Source organism: Magnolia sinica, chromosome 10, assembly GCF_029962835.1.
Source record: "Magnolia sinica isolate HGM2019 chromosome 10, MsV1, whole genome shotgun sequence".
NCBI lineage: Eukaryota > Viridiplantae > Streptophyta > Magnoliopsida > Magnoliales > Magnoliaceae > Magnolia > Magnolia sinica.
In genome coordinates this window covers 87,435,870-87,451,601 of record NC_080582.1, presented here as the reverse complement: position 1 = coordinate 87,451,601, position 15,732 = coordinate 87,435,870, and positions in this window count along the sequence as shown.

Below are 15,732 nucleotides of genomic sequence, written 5' to 3'. Positions count from 1 at the left end.
TTGGTTGGTTTGAATGACTAATTGCATGTACTTTTCTTCTCACAAACAATTCTCTCATAAAGATTGTTCATGTGAATTTGTCAAAGGCCCTACTAGCTAATCTTGAATGGTGTCTGCAGGAATATCTTTTAAGGGCCCACAATCCAATTTTCTCTAAGGTTGGAAATATGGGAATGCATGTTATTGTATTACAAGTGCTCTATCAATATATGAACTATTATAGTATCAAAGCATTACATTTGCAACAGCCTTTCATTGTATGAATTATTATGGTATCACATCATACAACTAGATTTTGTATTGTGGTCCAATCTTCCAATGTTACAATGCAGTTGTATGCATGAAAAGAGAGGAATTGGTTTTCCAACCGTGGGAGGAAAGGGAGGAAGTCACCAAGAAAATGTTTATTTGACTGAGAGCTTTAGGGCTTTTAGGTACATGGGCTTTCAATGGGATTAGGTTGGATGGAATTGCATTAGGTTCTGGACAAATTTCAGTTGGTGTTTGTATTTGGCAAGGACAAAAAGAGTTAGGATTAAGTTGGATGGAATTGCATTTGGTCTTATGTGAAATTTTCGATAGATTTTGAAATATATTACACGTAGGCCCCATATTGGAAAATAAAAGTTCTTTACATAAGAAATGACTCTTTTAGAGGGGGCAATTTCTGTGGACCTTGGATCCTTGACTATGGGGCCCATAGTGATGTATTTGCCTTGCATCCACGACACACGTGCATTCATATCCAAAACTGAAGTGGACCATACTATAGGAAATAGTGGTGATTGACCACTGAAAACTTCTCCTCGGGCAAAATAGTTTTGAATCAAGTTGATATTTATATGGTCCATTCATCCAAGTCTGTGTGATCTTATTAACAGGTTGGATAACAAATAAACATTCCGATAGCCCACTGAAGTTATTAATGTTGGGTATTCAATCACCACTATTTCCTGTGGTGTGGTCTAGATAAGATTTGAATCTGCTTCATTTTTTGGATCATCCCCTAAAATAAGATGTGAAAACGGATAGACAGTGTGGATTTAAGACAATTCCATCAAGGTAGGCCCCACAGTCAGCGATCCACTGAGGTCGGTGGATCCGGGGATCCACCAAAGCCGTGCCCTCCTATAGAGCACCGGATCATTTCTCATTGACTTTTAGAGCATCCTTTCAGATGCATTTCAGCTCCACGCAAAAAAGGGCACATGCCAATGCCATTTTTAAAACTACAAACCAATATTTAAATAAATTAGATACATGGAATCCCTTCTGTCAAGAACATGGTTGAGGTTAAGAATGCCCATAAAAGAATTATTTCTACATAGAAATGATCCAATGTACCCTCAGAGCACCGTAAGTTATACTACTCTTAGTTGCATGGAGGACGTGGACCGTACGATCAATTGATCCGGACTGACTGACCATTAGGTGCTTCCATCAATTATTGGATGATCTGGTCCATCTATACGCTGGCCTTGCTGTCTGTAGCCGTTCATTTTCTAAATCATGGATGGAATTATTAAGATGATTCTCTATCCAACACATATATAGCTGTATTTTGATGGTTGGGTCCATTTTCGTCTAACTGATTTTTTTTTTTTTTTTTTTAATTTTTTTATAGGCTATTGATTGGACGGTTAGGATGAATGGAAGGTTGTGATTTTTGCCTGGTGGACAATGAACTTGTGCTTGGACTTTGTGGAAAGTCCAGAATGATCAGTTGGGTGGTCCAAGTGTGCAGATCCAACCTATGTTGCAATGAGAACAACGGATCATTTCTCATTTCCACAGTGTTATAATAGAGAAGGTCTCAAGTCCAACCAGTTGTACCACAAGTTAGGGTCCACTTGGGAAATAACTTCCAACCTGTTAAGCGCATAAGACATCCAACCCTTCCAATAGATGGACCCCATCATGAAGATCATCTGGTAAAAATATCAGCCTTATCCACTTATCAGGTGGGCCACATAAAACAAAACAATATCTACCCATTGAAAAAGATAAAAATACAAGTGTGGTCTACTTGATGAGTGTATATGGCTGATTTTTATATAAAAAAGTACTCATTGGGGGCTAACCTATTCCATGGATTGGATGCTGCATGCACTTAATTGTTTGGAAGTTATTCTATAGGTGGACTCTTAACTCATGGTCCAACCAGTAGACGTAAGACCTTCTCATTATAATAACAGAAAAAAACATATAACATGAGAATATTTGCTAATATTTTTATTTGAGAATTTGTGCTTCCATGTGATGCAAACTGCACATTGATCTAACCGTCCGCTTTGTTGGAGCATTGAGAAAATCTTTGATACTCTGGAAGAGTGAGATGATTGATACGCAAGCACTTATAAATTGCATACCGAGAATACAAATAATTCAAACTAACTGTCCAAGTTGTGGGCTACAGTTTAAATGTATCATGAACTAAAAATTTCACTTATTTGATTTGCTGGCTAATGACTATCTAATTGATGAATATTTATTGGACAGTTAAAAATGAAAAAAAACCAAGAGGCTCTATTGTATTATTTTCCTATTATTCTACTTAAATAAGAAAAATAGATCTTAGATCCCATTTAGGATTCTTACTCACAGCTACCATTTAACTCGGCCAAATGATGCTCCAAAGCCAAAACCCTCACATGAGGTATGAAAGAAAGGCCTGTACCTACATGCTTTTCAATTTGCTTGCTCTTTTGGCCCACTCAATCTATGATTCAGACCATTTATTTAAAAGTTCTCATAGCAGATGGTCCATAAGGAGAAATTCTCTCTTACTTGAGAACTTATGACCATATAAAATACCCATAAAAATGGTTTAAAGCTTTTTCCACATGATTTTATAGACCAAGGGACTAGATCACTTCACTGCGTAACAAAAGGGGCCTACGTAGAGTCGAGAATCCTCAAATAAACCTCTTCTCATTGTTTTATTTGATTGTTTTACATCCCCATCGAGATTAGTGTCATCGACGGTTTTTTTTACTCATCACGAAGTTTGTATTAATCGTCTCTTAATACGAAATAGAATTGTTTATTTCATAATTAAGTTAAAATAGAAGATGAAAATGATAGGAGCAGTACTAAATCATTTAACGCTTGTTAAAACAATTATCTTAACAACATAAGCAAAGGTAAAAAAAATGGTAGACAATTACAAGAACGATTCTTTTTTTTACAAGAACGATTCTATTTTCCTCGCCTTGTTTGGACATAACCCAAAATCAATATCTGGTAGAATCTTTCTCAACTTGATCTACATTGTGTTTGGATTTACTCGAAAACGAGATCTGCCTCCATATCAGGTTGCAAGAGTTGGACAAAAACCACATGTTGTTCCTCACTAGACATTTCAAGGCACAAACATGTGCCCCTACAAACGAAAACAATCATGCATACCTAAAATCAATATACATCCAAAGATTGTTCAATCAAAGATGAGATTTTTATCGTTGCGCGCTCTTCCAATTTGGAAAAAACGTTTGGCAAGCAAATTGCAATTGAACTAAATCATATTTTGGTTACACAAGAATATCCAAACATCATTGCATAGAGCTAGTTAGGCCTTTTTTTCTTTCCCTTTTTTACACTATATTGAAATTAGAAATGTAGGTAGATTTTCTTTCATTATCAACATAGATAAGCTACTATTTGAGTCTTTAATATTATAAAACAAACCCAAAATCTTATTTCAATTTCTTTGCTTTTGGAGACCATAAAGGGGACAAAATGATAGTTATATCTTTCCTTGAATGAGGATATTTTAGTTGAGCTCTTTGATTAGAGGTAAGTACTCTTAAGTGTCCTTTTACTAGGCCTGAGTGAGAAAAAAAGGAGGGTGGTTTTCTTTTTGGGTTGAGTTTATACAAGTGGGTCCCATGAATCGGTGATCCAGGCCGTTTATCCAGTGGTTCCTGACATGGATTGGCAATACCCCAAGAAATATCTCAGCTTGGAAGTATCACTTTCTGACACTTTCTTTCAGCTGATTATGGACCGTTTATGGTATATGCAACCACCAATCGGAGGGTTAGGATTGCTGTCTGTGAGATTTTGTGGGGATGTTCCGTACATGTCCCGGGAGTATCAGAAATCAACGGTTGAGCCATTGGGATGTGGGTTCCACTTGTCAAAATTCAAAGCCAGAGGATCAGAGACTGCTGTTGGACGCACCGTGATGTATATGTTTTATATCGATGCTGTGCATCCGTTTTGCCAGCTTATTTTGATGGCATGAACCCAAAAATGAAGTAGATCAGATGCTCAAGTCGACCACACCACGGGAAACATCTGTGATAATGACACTCACCATTGAAATATTCCTAAGGCCCACTATAATGTTTATTTGCCAACCAACCCGTTGATAAGGTCACACAGAGCTGGATGAAGGGAAAATACAAATATCAGTTTGATCCAATACTTCTGTAGCCTTAGGGGGTTTTCAACTGTAAGTGTTCAATATCAACTTTTTCTTGTGGTGTGGCCCACTTAAGCCTTTGACCTCTTTCAATTTTGGGTTCATGCACTAAAATGAGATGGAAAAACGGATGAACGGCGTGGATAAAATTTATACATGACGGTGGGCTCCACAGGGGTCACCACCCAATCCACTTCAAGCCCATAAACAATTGTTTGGAGCAAGCGAATCAGAATTGGCCACGTGGAGCTGAAGACAACATGTTGTCGTCCGTCCCAAATGAGAATGCGTCATGGACATGCTTTTCCTAACGACAGGTGGGGTCCACCGATGTGGATGAAAGACATGGAGACATGGGTGACATGGACAAGTGCAGATGTGAGATGTGGGATGGGGTGGCCCACCTGGCAAACTTGAAGATGAGAAGTCACACACAAGAAAACATTAGCAAATTCTGTGAAAATGACAAAAATACAACAACACATCTGGTGGACCATTGTCGACTAATACGAGGATAACGTGAAAGTGAAATCAAGCCGTAGAAAAATCACCAATTCATTTGGATTTATATTCGACGGTTATATGCTTTTTATGTTTCCTTCTACTTCTTCCTAAATCAGGAAATAAGACAATGAATGGGAAATACCGTTTGTTTGTTGAGTCATGCTTTAATTGCCTCTATGTATTTGATGCGCAAATTGCTTAAAGGGCCACTCTCCGGGATATCGCTTGAATAGGATGTGGTCGAAGCTCCGTGGGGCCCACCATGATGTTTGTATATTTATCTATGCTAACATCCTTATTTGAGGGTATGAACCCAAACCAAAGCCCAAGTGGACCACACAACAAATGGTATGAATTGAATGAAGAATATTTGTGTTTTTCCTTCATCTATGTCCACATGACTTTACCAACTTGATTGAAGAATAAACAGCCTTGGAAAAGTTTCAATATATAGTTGGTGTCATTATTTCTGCTATTTCGGCTATTTCATGTGGTGTGGTCTACTTGAGCTTATCATATGTGTGACCTATAGAAATTGGGTCATATCATGTTCCAAAATACAATGAAGACATGGACCATAGGCAATCTCAATTTTATCTGCGACTTAATTCCTTCAACATGCAATTAACAAATCTAAATCAACAAGGATTAATCCTTCCATGAAGAGGATTAGTGATCCGAAACTTGCTGCGCACACATGCGTAAGGCTTAGGCATTTATTAGGTGGACCTTACTTTTTATTTTCTATGGCCCAAAAGTTAGGGCAGGGTCATATATGTAAATGTTTATTAGAATGGAAAAGAAGTTATGGCTACACACAAATAGAGAAAGAGAATGACACTTTAAATGGTTTCAAAATTGAAAAGATACATTTACCTTTTGAAAAGTGTCTTACTTGAATTTTAGATTTACTTTCTTTTTTATGCTAACATCTTAGCAAAGGCATACAGTAAATGTCTAGAATGAATTTCATAGTGTGAGCTACTCAACCTTTGTTGCAAAGCTCCTTGATTATGTTGTCGATGTGATTACTTGCATAGAAGGATTGAAATTACAAAAATATCAAAAGCTATAGGGCAGCACACATCTCATTTTCCAAAAGTTTTAATATATTTGAAAATTGATTGTAAAGGTAAAATTTGAAACCTTATATATAACTTAGGGTTTGTGTATTTCGGTCATTATTGTCATAATATAAAGGAAGTGTGTAATAATTACAAATTACTTTATCTAACTCTTATAGCGTGTTATTTTCTCATTTACTGATGTAAATTGTTTCCCACAAGAAATACATGCAGCCACCCTAAATAAAGCCGTGTTTGATTTAACTTGACACAAGTACCAAGGAAAAACGTTTAAAATCTTATAGAGCCCACCATGAAATGTATGTCTGATAAAAGGGGTCCATTCATTTTAATAACTCATTTTAGGGCATGAAATGAAAATTAAGAGAGATCCAAAGTGTGAATCATGGCACAAGAAACAGGGGTATTAAACACTCACCATTGAAAACTTCCTACAAGCCATTGGAGTTTTGAATCAAGCTGATATTTCTGTTTTCTATTCATCCATGCTTGTGTGACAATATGAACCGGTTGGATTATAGACACACATCAGTGTGAGACCCATGGATGGTTTCACATTTCAATAGTGGACATCATTAACCTCTTTTTTCCTGCATCGTGGTCTACTTGAGATTATAATCTGCCTAATTATTCTCTTCACACCATAAAATGATATGATAAAATGGATAGATGGCATGGATCAAACGCATACATCATGGTAGGACTCACAAATTTCAATCACTAATCTGGTCATTTTTTTAAAAAAGTAAAATTAAAAATTTAATGCATAATTACCCTGTTTATTTTCTCTCTTCCAAACAATGACACGAGGTCTTAATTGTCTATTTACCACCATTTGTGGCAGTAAATAGGAAAACAAACACACCATTAATGGTATTTCCATTTAATTGTCAATTCCCATATTTAGTTTATCGATAGTAAAATTATAATAATTTTACTTTTATATTTCTATAATGTCAAAATCATTATTGAAATATATTAATATTACTATTTAGATTATTTTAAAATAATGTAAATAAAAAGTGCAATAATTACAAAATTTTCTGTCCCATTATCCTAAACGCATTTACATTTTCATGGTTTACACTACGGTGATAATTTGCGAAACATACAAGCCTCCCCAGGATGAGGATTCTCTGACAATGAGGAAGCCATATAATGACTAGATAGGCTTGAATTTTGGGCCATGGCACATACATGGGTGGCCCACATACAAACTACCTAAATCTCAAATAGATGTGCCACCTCAGAACATGTGGGAGCTGTAGGATTGGGACAACTACTCTCATATCTCTTCTGAAGAGAAAATAATGACTATCAGCTAAAATGTCATATTTAAAAATTTTGAATATTAGCTGGTCCACTGCTGGATTTAATCTGGAATTCCTTTTGCTGACTAAGGGTGCCTTTGGTTGCACCAACTCAAGTATAAAAATGCGACTGGCCAATCAAAACTTGCCACGTCATTTTCCACAGCTGGAGATCGTGTGGGCTTCACTACCCAATCCCAAATCGGCCCAGATGGGCCCGGATCAGAATCAAGCAATCCTAACTGTCAGATCAGTTCCTTTCTCTAACACTTGAACTTCGGTCACGCGTACTGAGAATTGGTACGGGTGGGACCCACACACGGTGATTATAGATCTGGCCGTATGGGTGGGCCACGTGGGTCCATAGAGAAGTGACACGTGTCACATCAGTGGCCGACAATATGATCTTGGATGTAGGGAAAGATTCTCATTTCATGATAAATTGCCATCACATGAAAAAAGAGAGAGGAAAGTAGGGTCCCTTTGAGCAAGGCGCATTCCAGGTCGTGGTGTAACAAAATTACAAAAATACTCTTCAGCTTTCATGCATTATTAAATGCATGGTTATGACCATCCGAGATATTGATTGGTACACGTGGCAAAAGATCCGGACCGTTCAATCAGTGGGTGAGGTCTTGGATAAGCCATGGTACAAAAACAGACACCTATTGAATGTTCGTAACCATACCATCCATCATGTATTCTTGGACGGTCGAAAAGAGGTTATAGAGAAGTTCTGATGAAAGGAGTAGATATAGACGTAGAATGAATGGTTAGTGAGATCCGTTATCTGTAATTTTTGAGACGTGACCCATCCATGAGATGGCCCATTAATTGGTCGGTCCAGATTGGACTCGGATTCGGTAGTGACCCTCCAGTGTCGACGTCCCTTATGGAAAAGCTATGTGAGACACACGGTGATGTATGTGTTTTATCCACGCTGTCCATCCATTTTTCCATGTCATTTTAGGGCAAGACCCACAGAATGAGGCAGATCTAAATCTCAGGTGGACCACACCACAGGAAACAGTGCTGATTGAATGCCCATCATTAAAATCTTCTTCGTGGCCACACAAGTTTAGATCAAGCTTATATTTGTTTTTTTCACTTCATCCCATGTCTGGGTGGCTTTATCAACAGATTTGACGGAAAATAAACATTACAGTGGGCCCTAGGAAGTTTTTAATGGTGGGCGTTCAATCACCACTATTTCGTCTTGTGTGGCTCCTTGGATTTGAATATACCTAATTTTTGGGATTATTTCATACAAAAATCTGAAAAAGTGAATGGACGGTTTGGATGAAATACAAACATCATGGTGGAGCCCACATAACCATTTCAGCACCGACTAGCATGGACGTCGGTACTGTAGGGTTCACTACCGAAAGTTTCAAACCATGCTCTGAGAACTGAGGGCATGTATATTACGTCATCAGTGTCTTTGCTGGGTTTCAATTCAAAGAGGTGGGCCGATGCTTATGTAATCCGGACCCCTGATCTGTTGCGTCCCACCCTGGCAGATAGGAAGATCCCAGCAACCAACCCTGGGAATTTCTAAAGTCCAAATCAGGTCGTTGTTATGCTTCTCTATTAACCGTCTATAGGTAGGCCATCAATCAAGAAGTCAAAATAAGAAACTGAATAAATTTCTGATGTGTAGTCTACAACCGGTGGTTCCCAATAAACCAACGGTCCGGATTAGCAAACCATGAGCTCCATTCTCTCAAACTGAAAACCCGCGTGTACTTACCGAACATGCGGGTACGTCTCTCTTATATATGACACGAGACTTTGCTAGTTCCACATGTGTGTAGAACCTACACATTCACACACGAATACGTGCATATTGAAATTCCTGTGAGAGATCTGATCCTTCCATAAGGTTGGAAACAATGCTTAAATCTTCTACCCAAAATTTCAGGCAATTTCACTTTTTAGGAAACATACACATTTAAATCCTAACCACTGATTTTTATTTTTTTTTGACATGCTGTGGCCTATCTAAGTTGTGAAAATGTCTGATTTTTATGAAAAAAGATATAAACAGTGTATCTCACCTGATGGAAAGATCAGATCTCACATGCCTAGTATTATGACACGTACACCCACACGTGTGGATGTACATGGCTCCCACACGCGTGTGGGGTTAGGAAACACCTGTGGAAATAACCAACTTGAGGGGTATTTCCCCCTCTCTGCCTCTTATCATCTTATGGCCATTGATTGATTGATTAGATGGAGTGGGCCCCACAATGTGGTATGTCCATTAGAGCATCTTAAGTGGAGATAAGCCAAGTGCATTGAATGACAAATCCATGGCCACTTCATTTGTTGGGCCCGTTTGGATCACCCCATTATATCTCATTAGATTCGGAGCATTTGCTGGATCCTGGACCCGAGGCATTGCACAGTTTACTCGGGCTCTTACTTCTGATAAGTGGGGGCCATGGTTCCATAATCCAGACCATTGGTTTGTTGCTTCTCATAATTAATACACCATCCACTAACTTCTTCAGTTTTTGATCTACAAATGGACGGTCAAACGGATCAGATTCATATGGAATGATCATAATAAAAAATCCTGGCTAGGATCTTCAGTCTGGGATATTTTTTGTACATGATCCATCCAAGGTCAAACATAACAAATCAACAGCCTAGCTTACTAAACCATGTGCCCCACATGCCATAACGGCCTAGATTATCAGGGAGGTGTTACACACCGTGGGGCCCACCTTGATGTATATATTGTATATCCACACCGTTCACCAGTTTTTTCACCTCATTTTAGCATCCCAAGCAAGGAAGCAGATCCAAATCTCAAATCGATTGAATGGTCACCATCAAAAACTTATAGGGGGCACAAAAGTTTTGGATCAAGATATATAGGCATTCATTCACCACTGTTTCCCGTGGTGTGGTCCACCTGAGATTTCAATCCACTTCATTTTTAGGACCATGCCCTAAAATGAGCTTCAAAAATGGATGGACGGTGCGGATGTACACCACATACATCAATGTGGGGCCCACGGTCAGGGCCACACCCACTTTGCGAGATTCGCACCTAATCCGAGTTCCTATCGCTCCTCTAAGATTTACTTTGGAAGGAATTAGCCAATAACAGGGAAGGAATTCCTCTATCCTTTTGCTGACGTGGACCACTTCATGATGTGGGCCCCATAAAAAAAATCTGAGAGACCCCCTTCGCACACCTACCTACCATTGACCCATAGTTACTACGCAATCAACCTATCATGAGTTGGGATCGACGTAGACAACCGGCGGCTGATGTGGACAACGTGGGCCCCACATCATGTAGGGCTGTGGGGCCCACTCGCTATAAATGGCCATGAATCTCCCACATGGAATGTTCGGGAGTCGATCACGCGCGGTGGTTGGAATTGGATAGGCCGTAGGAGGGATGCATGGTTCCAAAACTCATCCAAATCTCATAAATCATGACAGGCATGGATAACAGCCCCTGAGTTTCACTTGGCGTCTCTGAACGGTTATTTGCTGTGATGGTAGAGTATCCAGATCGATGCACATGCCATCGGATATACTCCACGTGGCATATATGTACGGAGATCCAGACGGTGGGAATAGTGGGACCCAATGTAAGATTGCCCTTGACCCAAAAATCAGATGCCCTTTTTTCTGAAATTTAGATGGGGAATAAGAGCTAGGGCTTTACTGATGCTGGTTGGAGAGATGACCCAAGTGAAGAAAATCCACCTTAGATTTTGAAGACAGGTTTCGTTTTCAGCACCCAATGGATGTCTGGCAATCATGCAGACAAGATCATCCATTTAGTCTGAATTTTAGGCCATGACCCACATAAAATGGGCACGAATGGGCCCATATGTTAGACAATTTAATTTCAGGTAAATGTTTGTGATGCTAATGGTGACCCACATGGACGATTGCATTAATTAAGTATTCGCATTTTACTGCTGGTATTATGGACCACCAATCTACAAATGACATTTGGCATTTTATAAAAAAAATTTAAAAAAAATGCTTATAATTCTAACCTAATTAAATAAAAAATAATTATCTGCGCTTATTAATTGTAGGCCAAGTATGGTTAAATTATTAGAGCAGTTGATTTTCAATACTCACAATGAACTAATAAAGTCCACTCATTATGTGGTTCACAAAGTGAAGACAGTAGATGGGTGATGGAAGTAGAATTTATCCATGCCGTCCATCCATTTTGGAAGATCATTTTAACGAATGAATTAAAAAAAATGAGATAAATTCAAAGCTCAAGTGGACCTAACAGTGGAGATTGAAGGATCACCATTAAAAGTTTTTTTTGGAATTCACAGAAAATCAAGCTGATATTTATTATTTTACTTCATACAGGTCTATGTGACCTTATGAACATGTTGGATGTCAAATAAACTACACGGTGGGCCTAAGAAGGTTTCAACAGTTGGATTCATTGTCACCATTGCTTCCTATGGTATGGTCCACTTAAAGCCTTCAATCTGCTTATTTTTTGTTTTATATCTGAAAATGATCTTACAAAAAAGATGGACGGTGTAGATAAAATCCATATATTATGGTGGGTCCCGCATAGCGCTGCGTCGACGGATTAGCGTCCAGGCGGGGGAAGGACGCGATCCGCTTCCATGGCTGATGGGATGGGAAGTGGATTGGCTGGTGTACCAGCCAACACCGACCTGGCTGTAGCGGGTGCGTGTCGTGTCGTGTCGTGTCGTGCGAAGACGTGCGCTGTCTCTCCTCGAGCTACGAGTTGTACGAACTGTTCAAACGGGGAACGGATTGGCTACTCCCCCTGACACCAGCCAATGGCTGGTGGTCAGTGTTCTGTGGGACCTACCATGATGTATGTGTTTCATCCATTCCGTCCATCTATTTTTTTTAGATCATTTTATACAAGGACAAGAAAAATGAGCTATTCCAATCTCAAGTGGACCACATTAGGGGAAACAGTGTTAAATGAACGTGGATCATTAAAAACTTTTAGGGGGCCATAAAAGTATTGGATTAAGCTGATATTTGTTTTTTCCCTTCATCTGGGTCTTTATGAGCTAGTCAACATATTGGATGTCAAATATACAGTGTGCCTTAGGAGGATTTAAATGATGGATATCCAATCACTATTGTTTTCCTTTGGTGTGATCTAACTGAGATTTATATCCCTCTAATTTTTGAAATAAAGCCCTAAAATGATCTTTAAAAATGGATGAACGGAAGGGATGAGACACATACATCATGGTGGGGCCCACAGAGCACCGACCACCAGCCACGAGGCTGGCGTCAGGGGGAGTAGCCAATCCGTTTCCGTTCAGACGAGATCAAAATTACATGGGCCCCGCAATGATATATTTATTATATCCACACCGTTCATCCATAACATTTGTAGGGCCACCATAACATTTGATTTTCCATCCAAACTTTTCATAATGTCTACACCAGCTATATAGCTGGTGTGTGGTACACCAGCCAATCCGATTCCGATGGGATGATTTAGTTTACTGGGGCGTCCCATGTAAAGGGCGATCATCATGGTACGGCCCCACCTTTTTGAACAGATGAAATTTTCTGCAACTGCAGCGTGATGCACAGATAAGAGATGGTGGTCCCGTACAGCCAGCGTCTGATAATTTCTACTGGGAGTTTTGTGTTGTTCTCTGCACTAATCATGTCTATAAAGACTATAGCAAAGCCACACACTACCATTCTCACTCTCTCTCTCGCTCACTCAATGAGAATCCAGGACTCAAAAATCAAGCCCACCAACGACTCACCAGCTTCATACACTTGTTGGAAAAAGGCTCATTTTGACCTTAGTTTCCATGATGAATCTGTAGACCCAAATGCCCAAATTCCATTTCTCAAACGAAAACCATCTTGTGAGGAAAATGGAATCTTGTCAATGGGGACGGACGGGTGCCTGTCGGTTTAGGATCTGATCCGATCCCATCCAATCCCAGGATTTCTATGACGAGATGTGGGTGCAACCTTTTATTTTACCAAAAGCAATATATGCGAGATGGTAAGTTGTCCCCGTGATGACGATCGCGTCATTTTCTTCCTTGACATTTCGATATGGACATCTATACTCTGGCTAGGGTCCACCATAGAGCCATCGTAATATTCTTCCAAGTGAATTGGCCCAGTTTTATTGCGTCAGTGAGCCATTATGGGCCCACCATCTAACCCACAAACAACATACCAAGTTCACTGTAGTACCAGATGGAATGATCTAATCCGTTGAAACTTTGGCCCTTTTCAGTTGAATGTCTGTCAGTAGTTTCTTTCCTGTCTCATTTCTGATTACCAGCAATCAGATGATCTCATGTTTTCGATGCATGGGCCCTACTCGTAGAAACAGAATCCAGACCATTGGTCTGTTATGTCCACCCTGGGTGGGACAATCAAAACCTTTCATTTTTACCGATGATCTTCCAATTTGGGAGATTTTTGGTACACATAATCCTTTTAATAGTGGGGAAGATACAAACCAGTGGTCTGGATTACTGAGTGGTGGGGTCCACTAGTGAAAACCGAGTGTTGTGTGCAAAAAGGACCCTATCATCCTTTCTCCTATAATACCACTGCATTATAGATTGCAGGTGAGGGGCCCATCGACACTATGGGTCGTGATGTGGATGCTCTCCGCACTAAAAAAGGTCTCCCAAATGATAAAATCCCATACCTTTCACGTTTCATTCTTATCAAACCAATAGAACCCCAAATGTCCTGCAGCTAGAATCTTCCAGTATGGGGATGGGCCATACATGTTGAGCCCTATCAAATCAACGCTTTGGACGACTGCACAATGGATCCCACTTGTGCGGACTGAACCTCTTGGATCCCAAAAAGGATTCCTTCTCACTGATTACACGTAGCCCACCAGAGTGGGCAAGGCTAGGAGTGCACATGTAAACCGGAACGGAACTGAACAAACCGCCGGTTCTGAAGTGCACCGGGTTTGGTTCCGATTCTGAAAATCAAAGAATTGGTTAGTTCGGTTTAGTTCTCAGTTTGGGGTTCCGTGGAACCAAACTTGAACCGATTCGTATAACCAAACTTGAAACTCTAATCAATAAATATTTTTAAATAATAAACATAAAAAATAAAACAAACAAAAAAACCCTAATCTCTCAAGCACCCCCCAATTCTCATCTCTCATGGGCTGGATTATAACACGATATCTAGACCATTCATCAAATGAATCACAACATGAATGGATACGGGCTGGATTATTTTAAAGAAATGCAATTGGGCTGGATTACAAAAAGCCCAAAACCATAGAACCGAACCAGTTTTTACGGTCCAGATTCAGGACTGAACTGAACCGTGTGCACCCCTAGGCAAGGCAGTCTATCAACATGCCACTACGTGTGCCATCATGGCATACAGGTGCAAGATCCAAGCCGTACGCAAGTTGGAATCACCGTGATGATGCATTGATCAAAAGATCAGGCCAGTCCACCGCCCACGTGGACCACAATTGACCAAAAAAATAAATGTTTTTTTTTTTTTTTAAAGTTTGCCAAAAACAAAAAGTCAACTACATGTTTCAAAAACTACAGCCCACCTGAAGCAGTGGACCAGCCCTATTTTCTTGCATGATCATCTAGAGGGCCAGATCCATCTGATGAGTAGCTTGAATCTTGCTCAGCTATAGATGGGACGCCACTAAGGCGTGTGGTTTGGCAAATCTCCACTAACCTTGTCTGCGGTGATACACAGAGAGGGAAATACCGAGTTAAGGATCAGTACCCAAAATTGGAAAATTGCATGTGAGGTGGGCCACTACCATGAAGATGACCATTTACACAAAAGTCAGGTTGGTACACCCATCTGCTAGGCCAGCCACAAACAACAGAATAGAGGGCTTAAATAAAAGATTGCAGAAGATCCATATGGATGCTCGTCACATGAAAAGAGCCCATTTTAAAATAGTAATTAATGGCTCTTAGAATTATTTGTACGACCTCTAATCGAATCATATAACACAACGCAGAAGAATTTTATGATCAACGCAAGTCAAGTTCCATAAGTTATATCGCTAAGGTTGTTTGGATACATTATCGAATTGAATTGCAATTGTTAGTTTATTAAAAAGGAAATAATCAAATGGAATGAGTTTCTCCCATAGCATTCAAATTGCAATCAATTCAATTGTGCATCAGATGCAATCTAAAAAAACATTTATTATTATTTTTTTAATGATTAGTTAGGGACACCAGCAACATTAGGGTGACAAACCGATGAGAAATGCTTGTCATTGCCAATAAGCATCATGTGCAGTGCAACAATTTTAAAAGTACTGCAATAATATCGCATAAAACACAATGAACAGTATTATCACAAAATTATTGTGCGATTTTCAAGATATTTACCACAAAAAATAGTAAAAACATTAAGG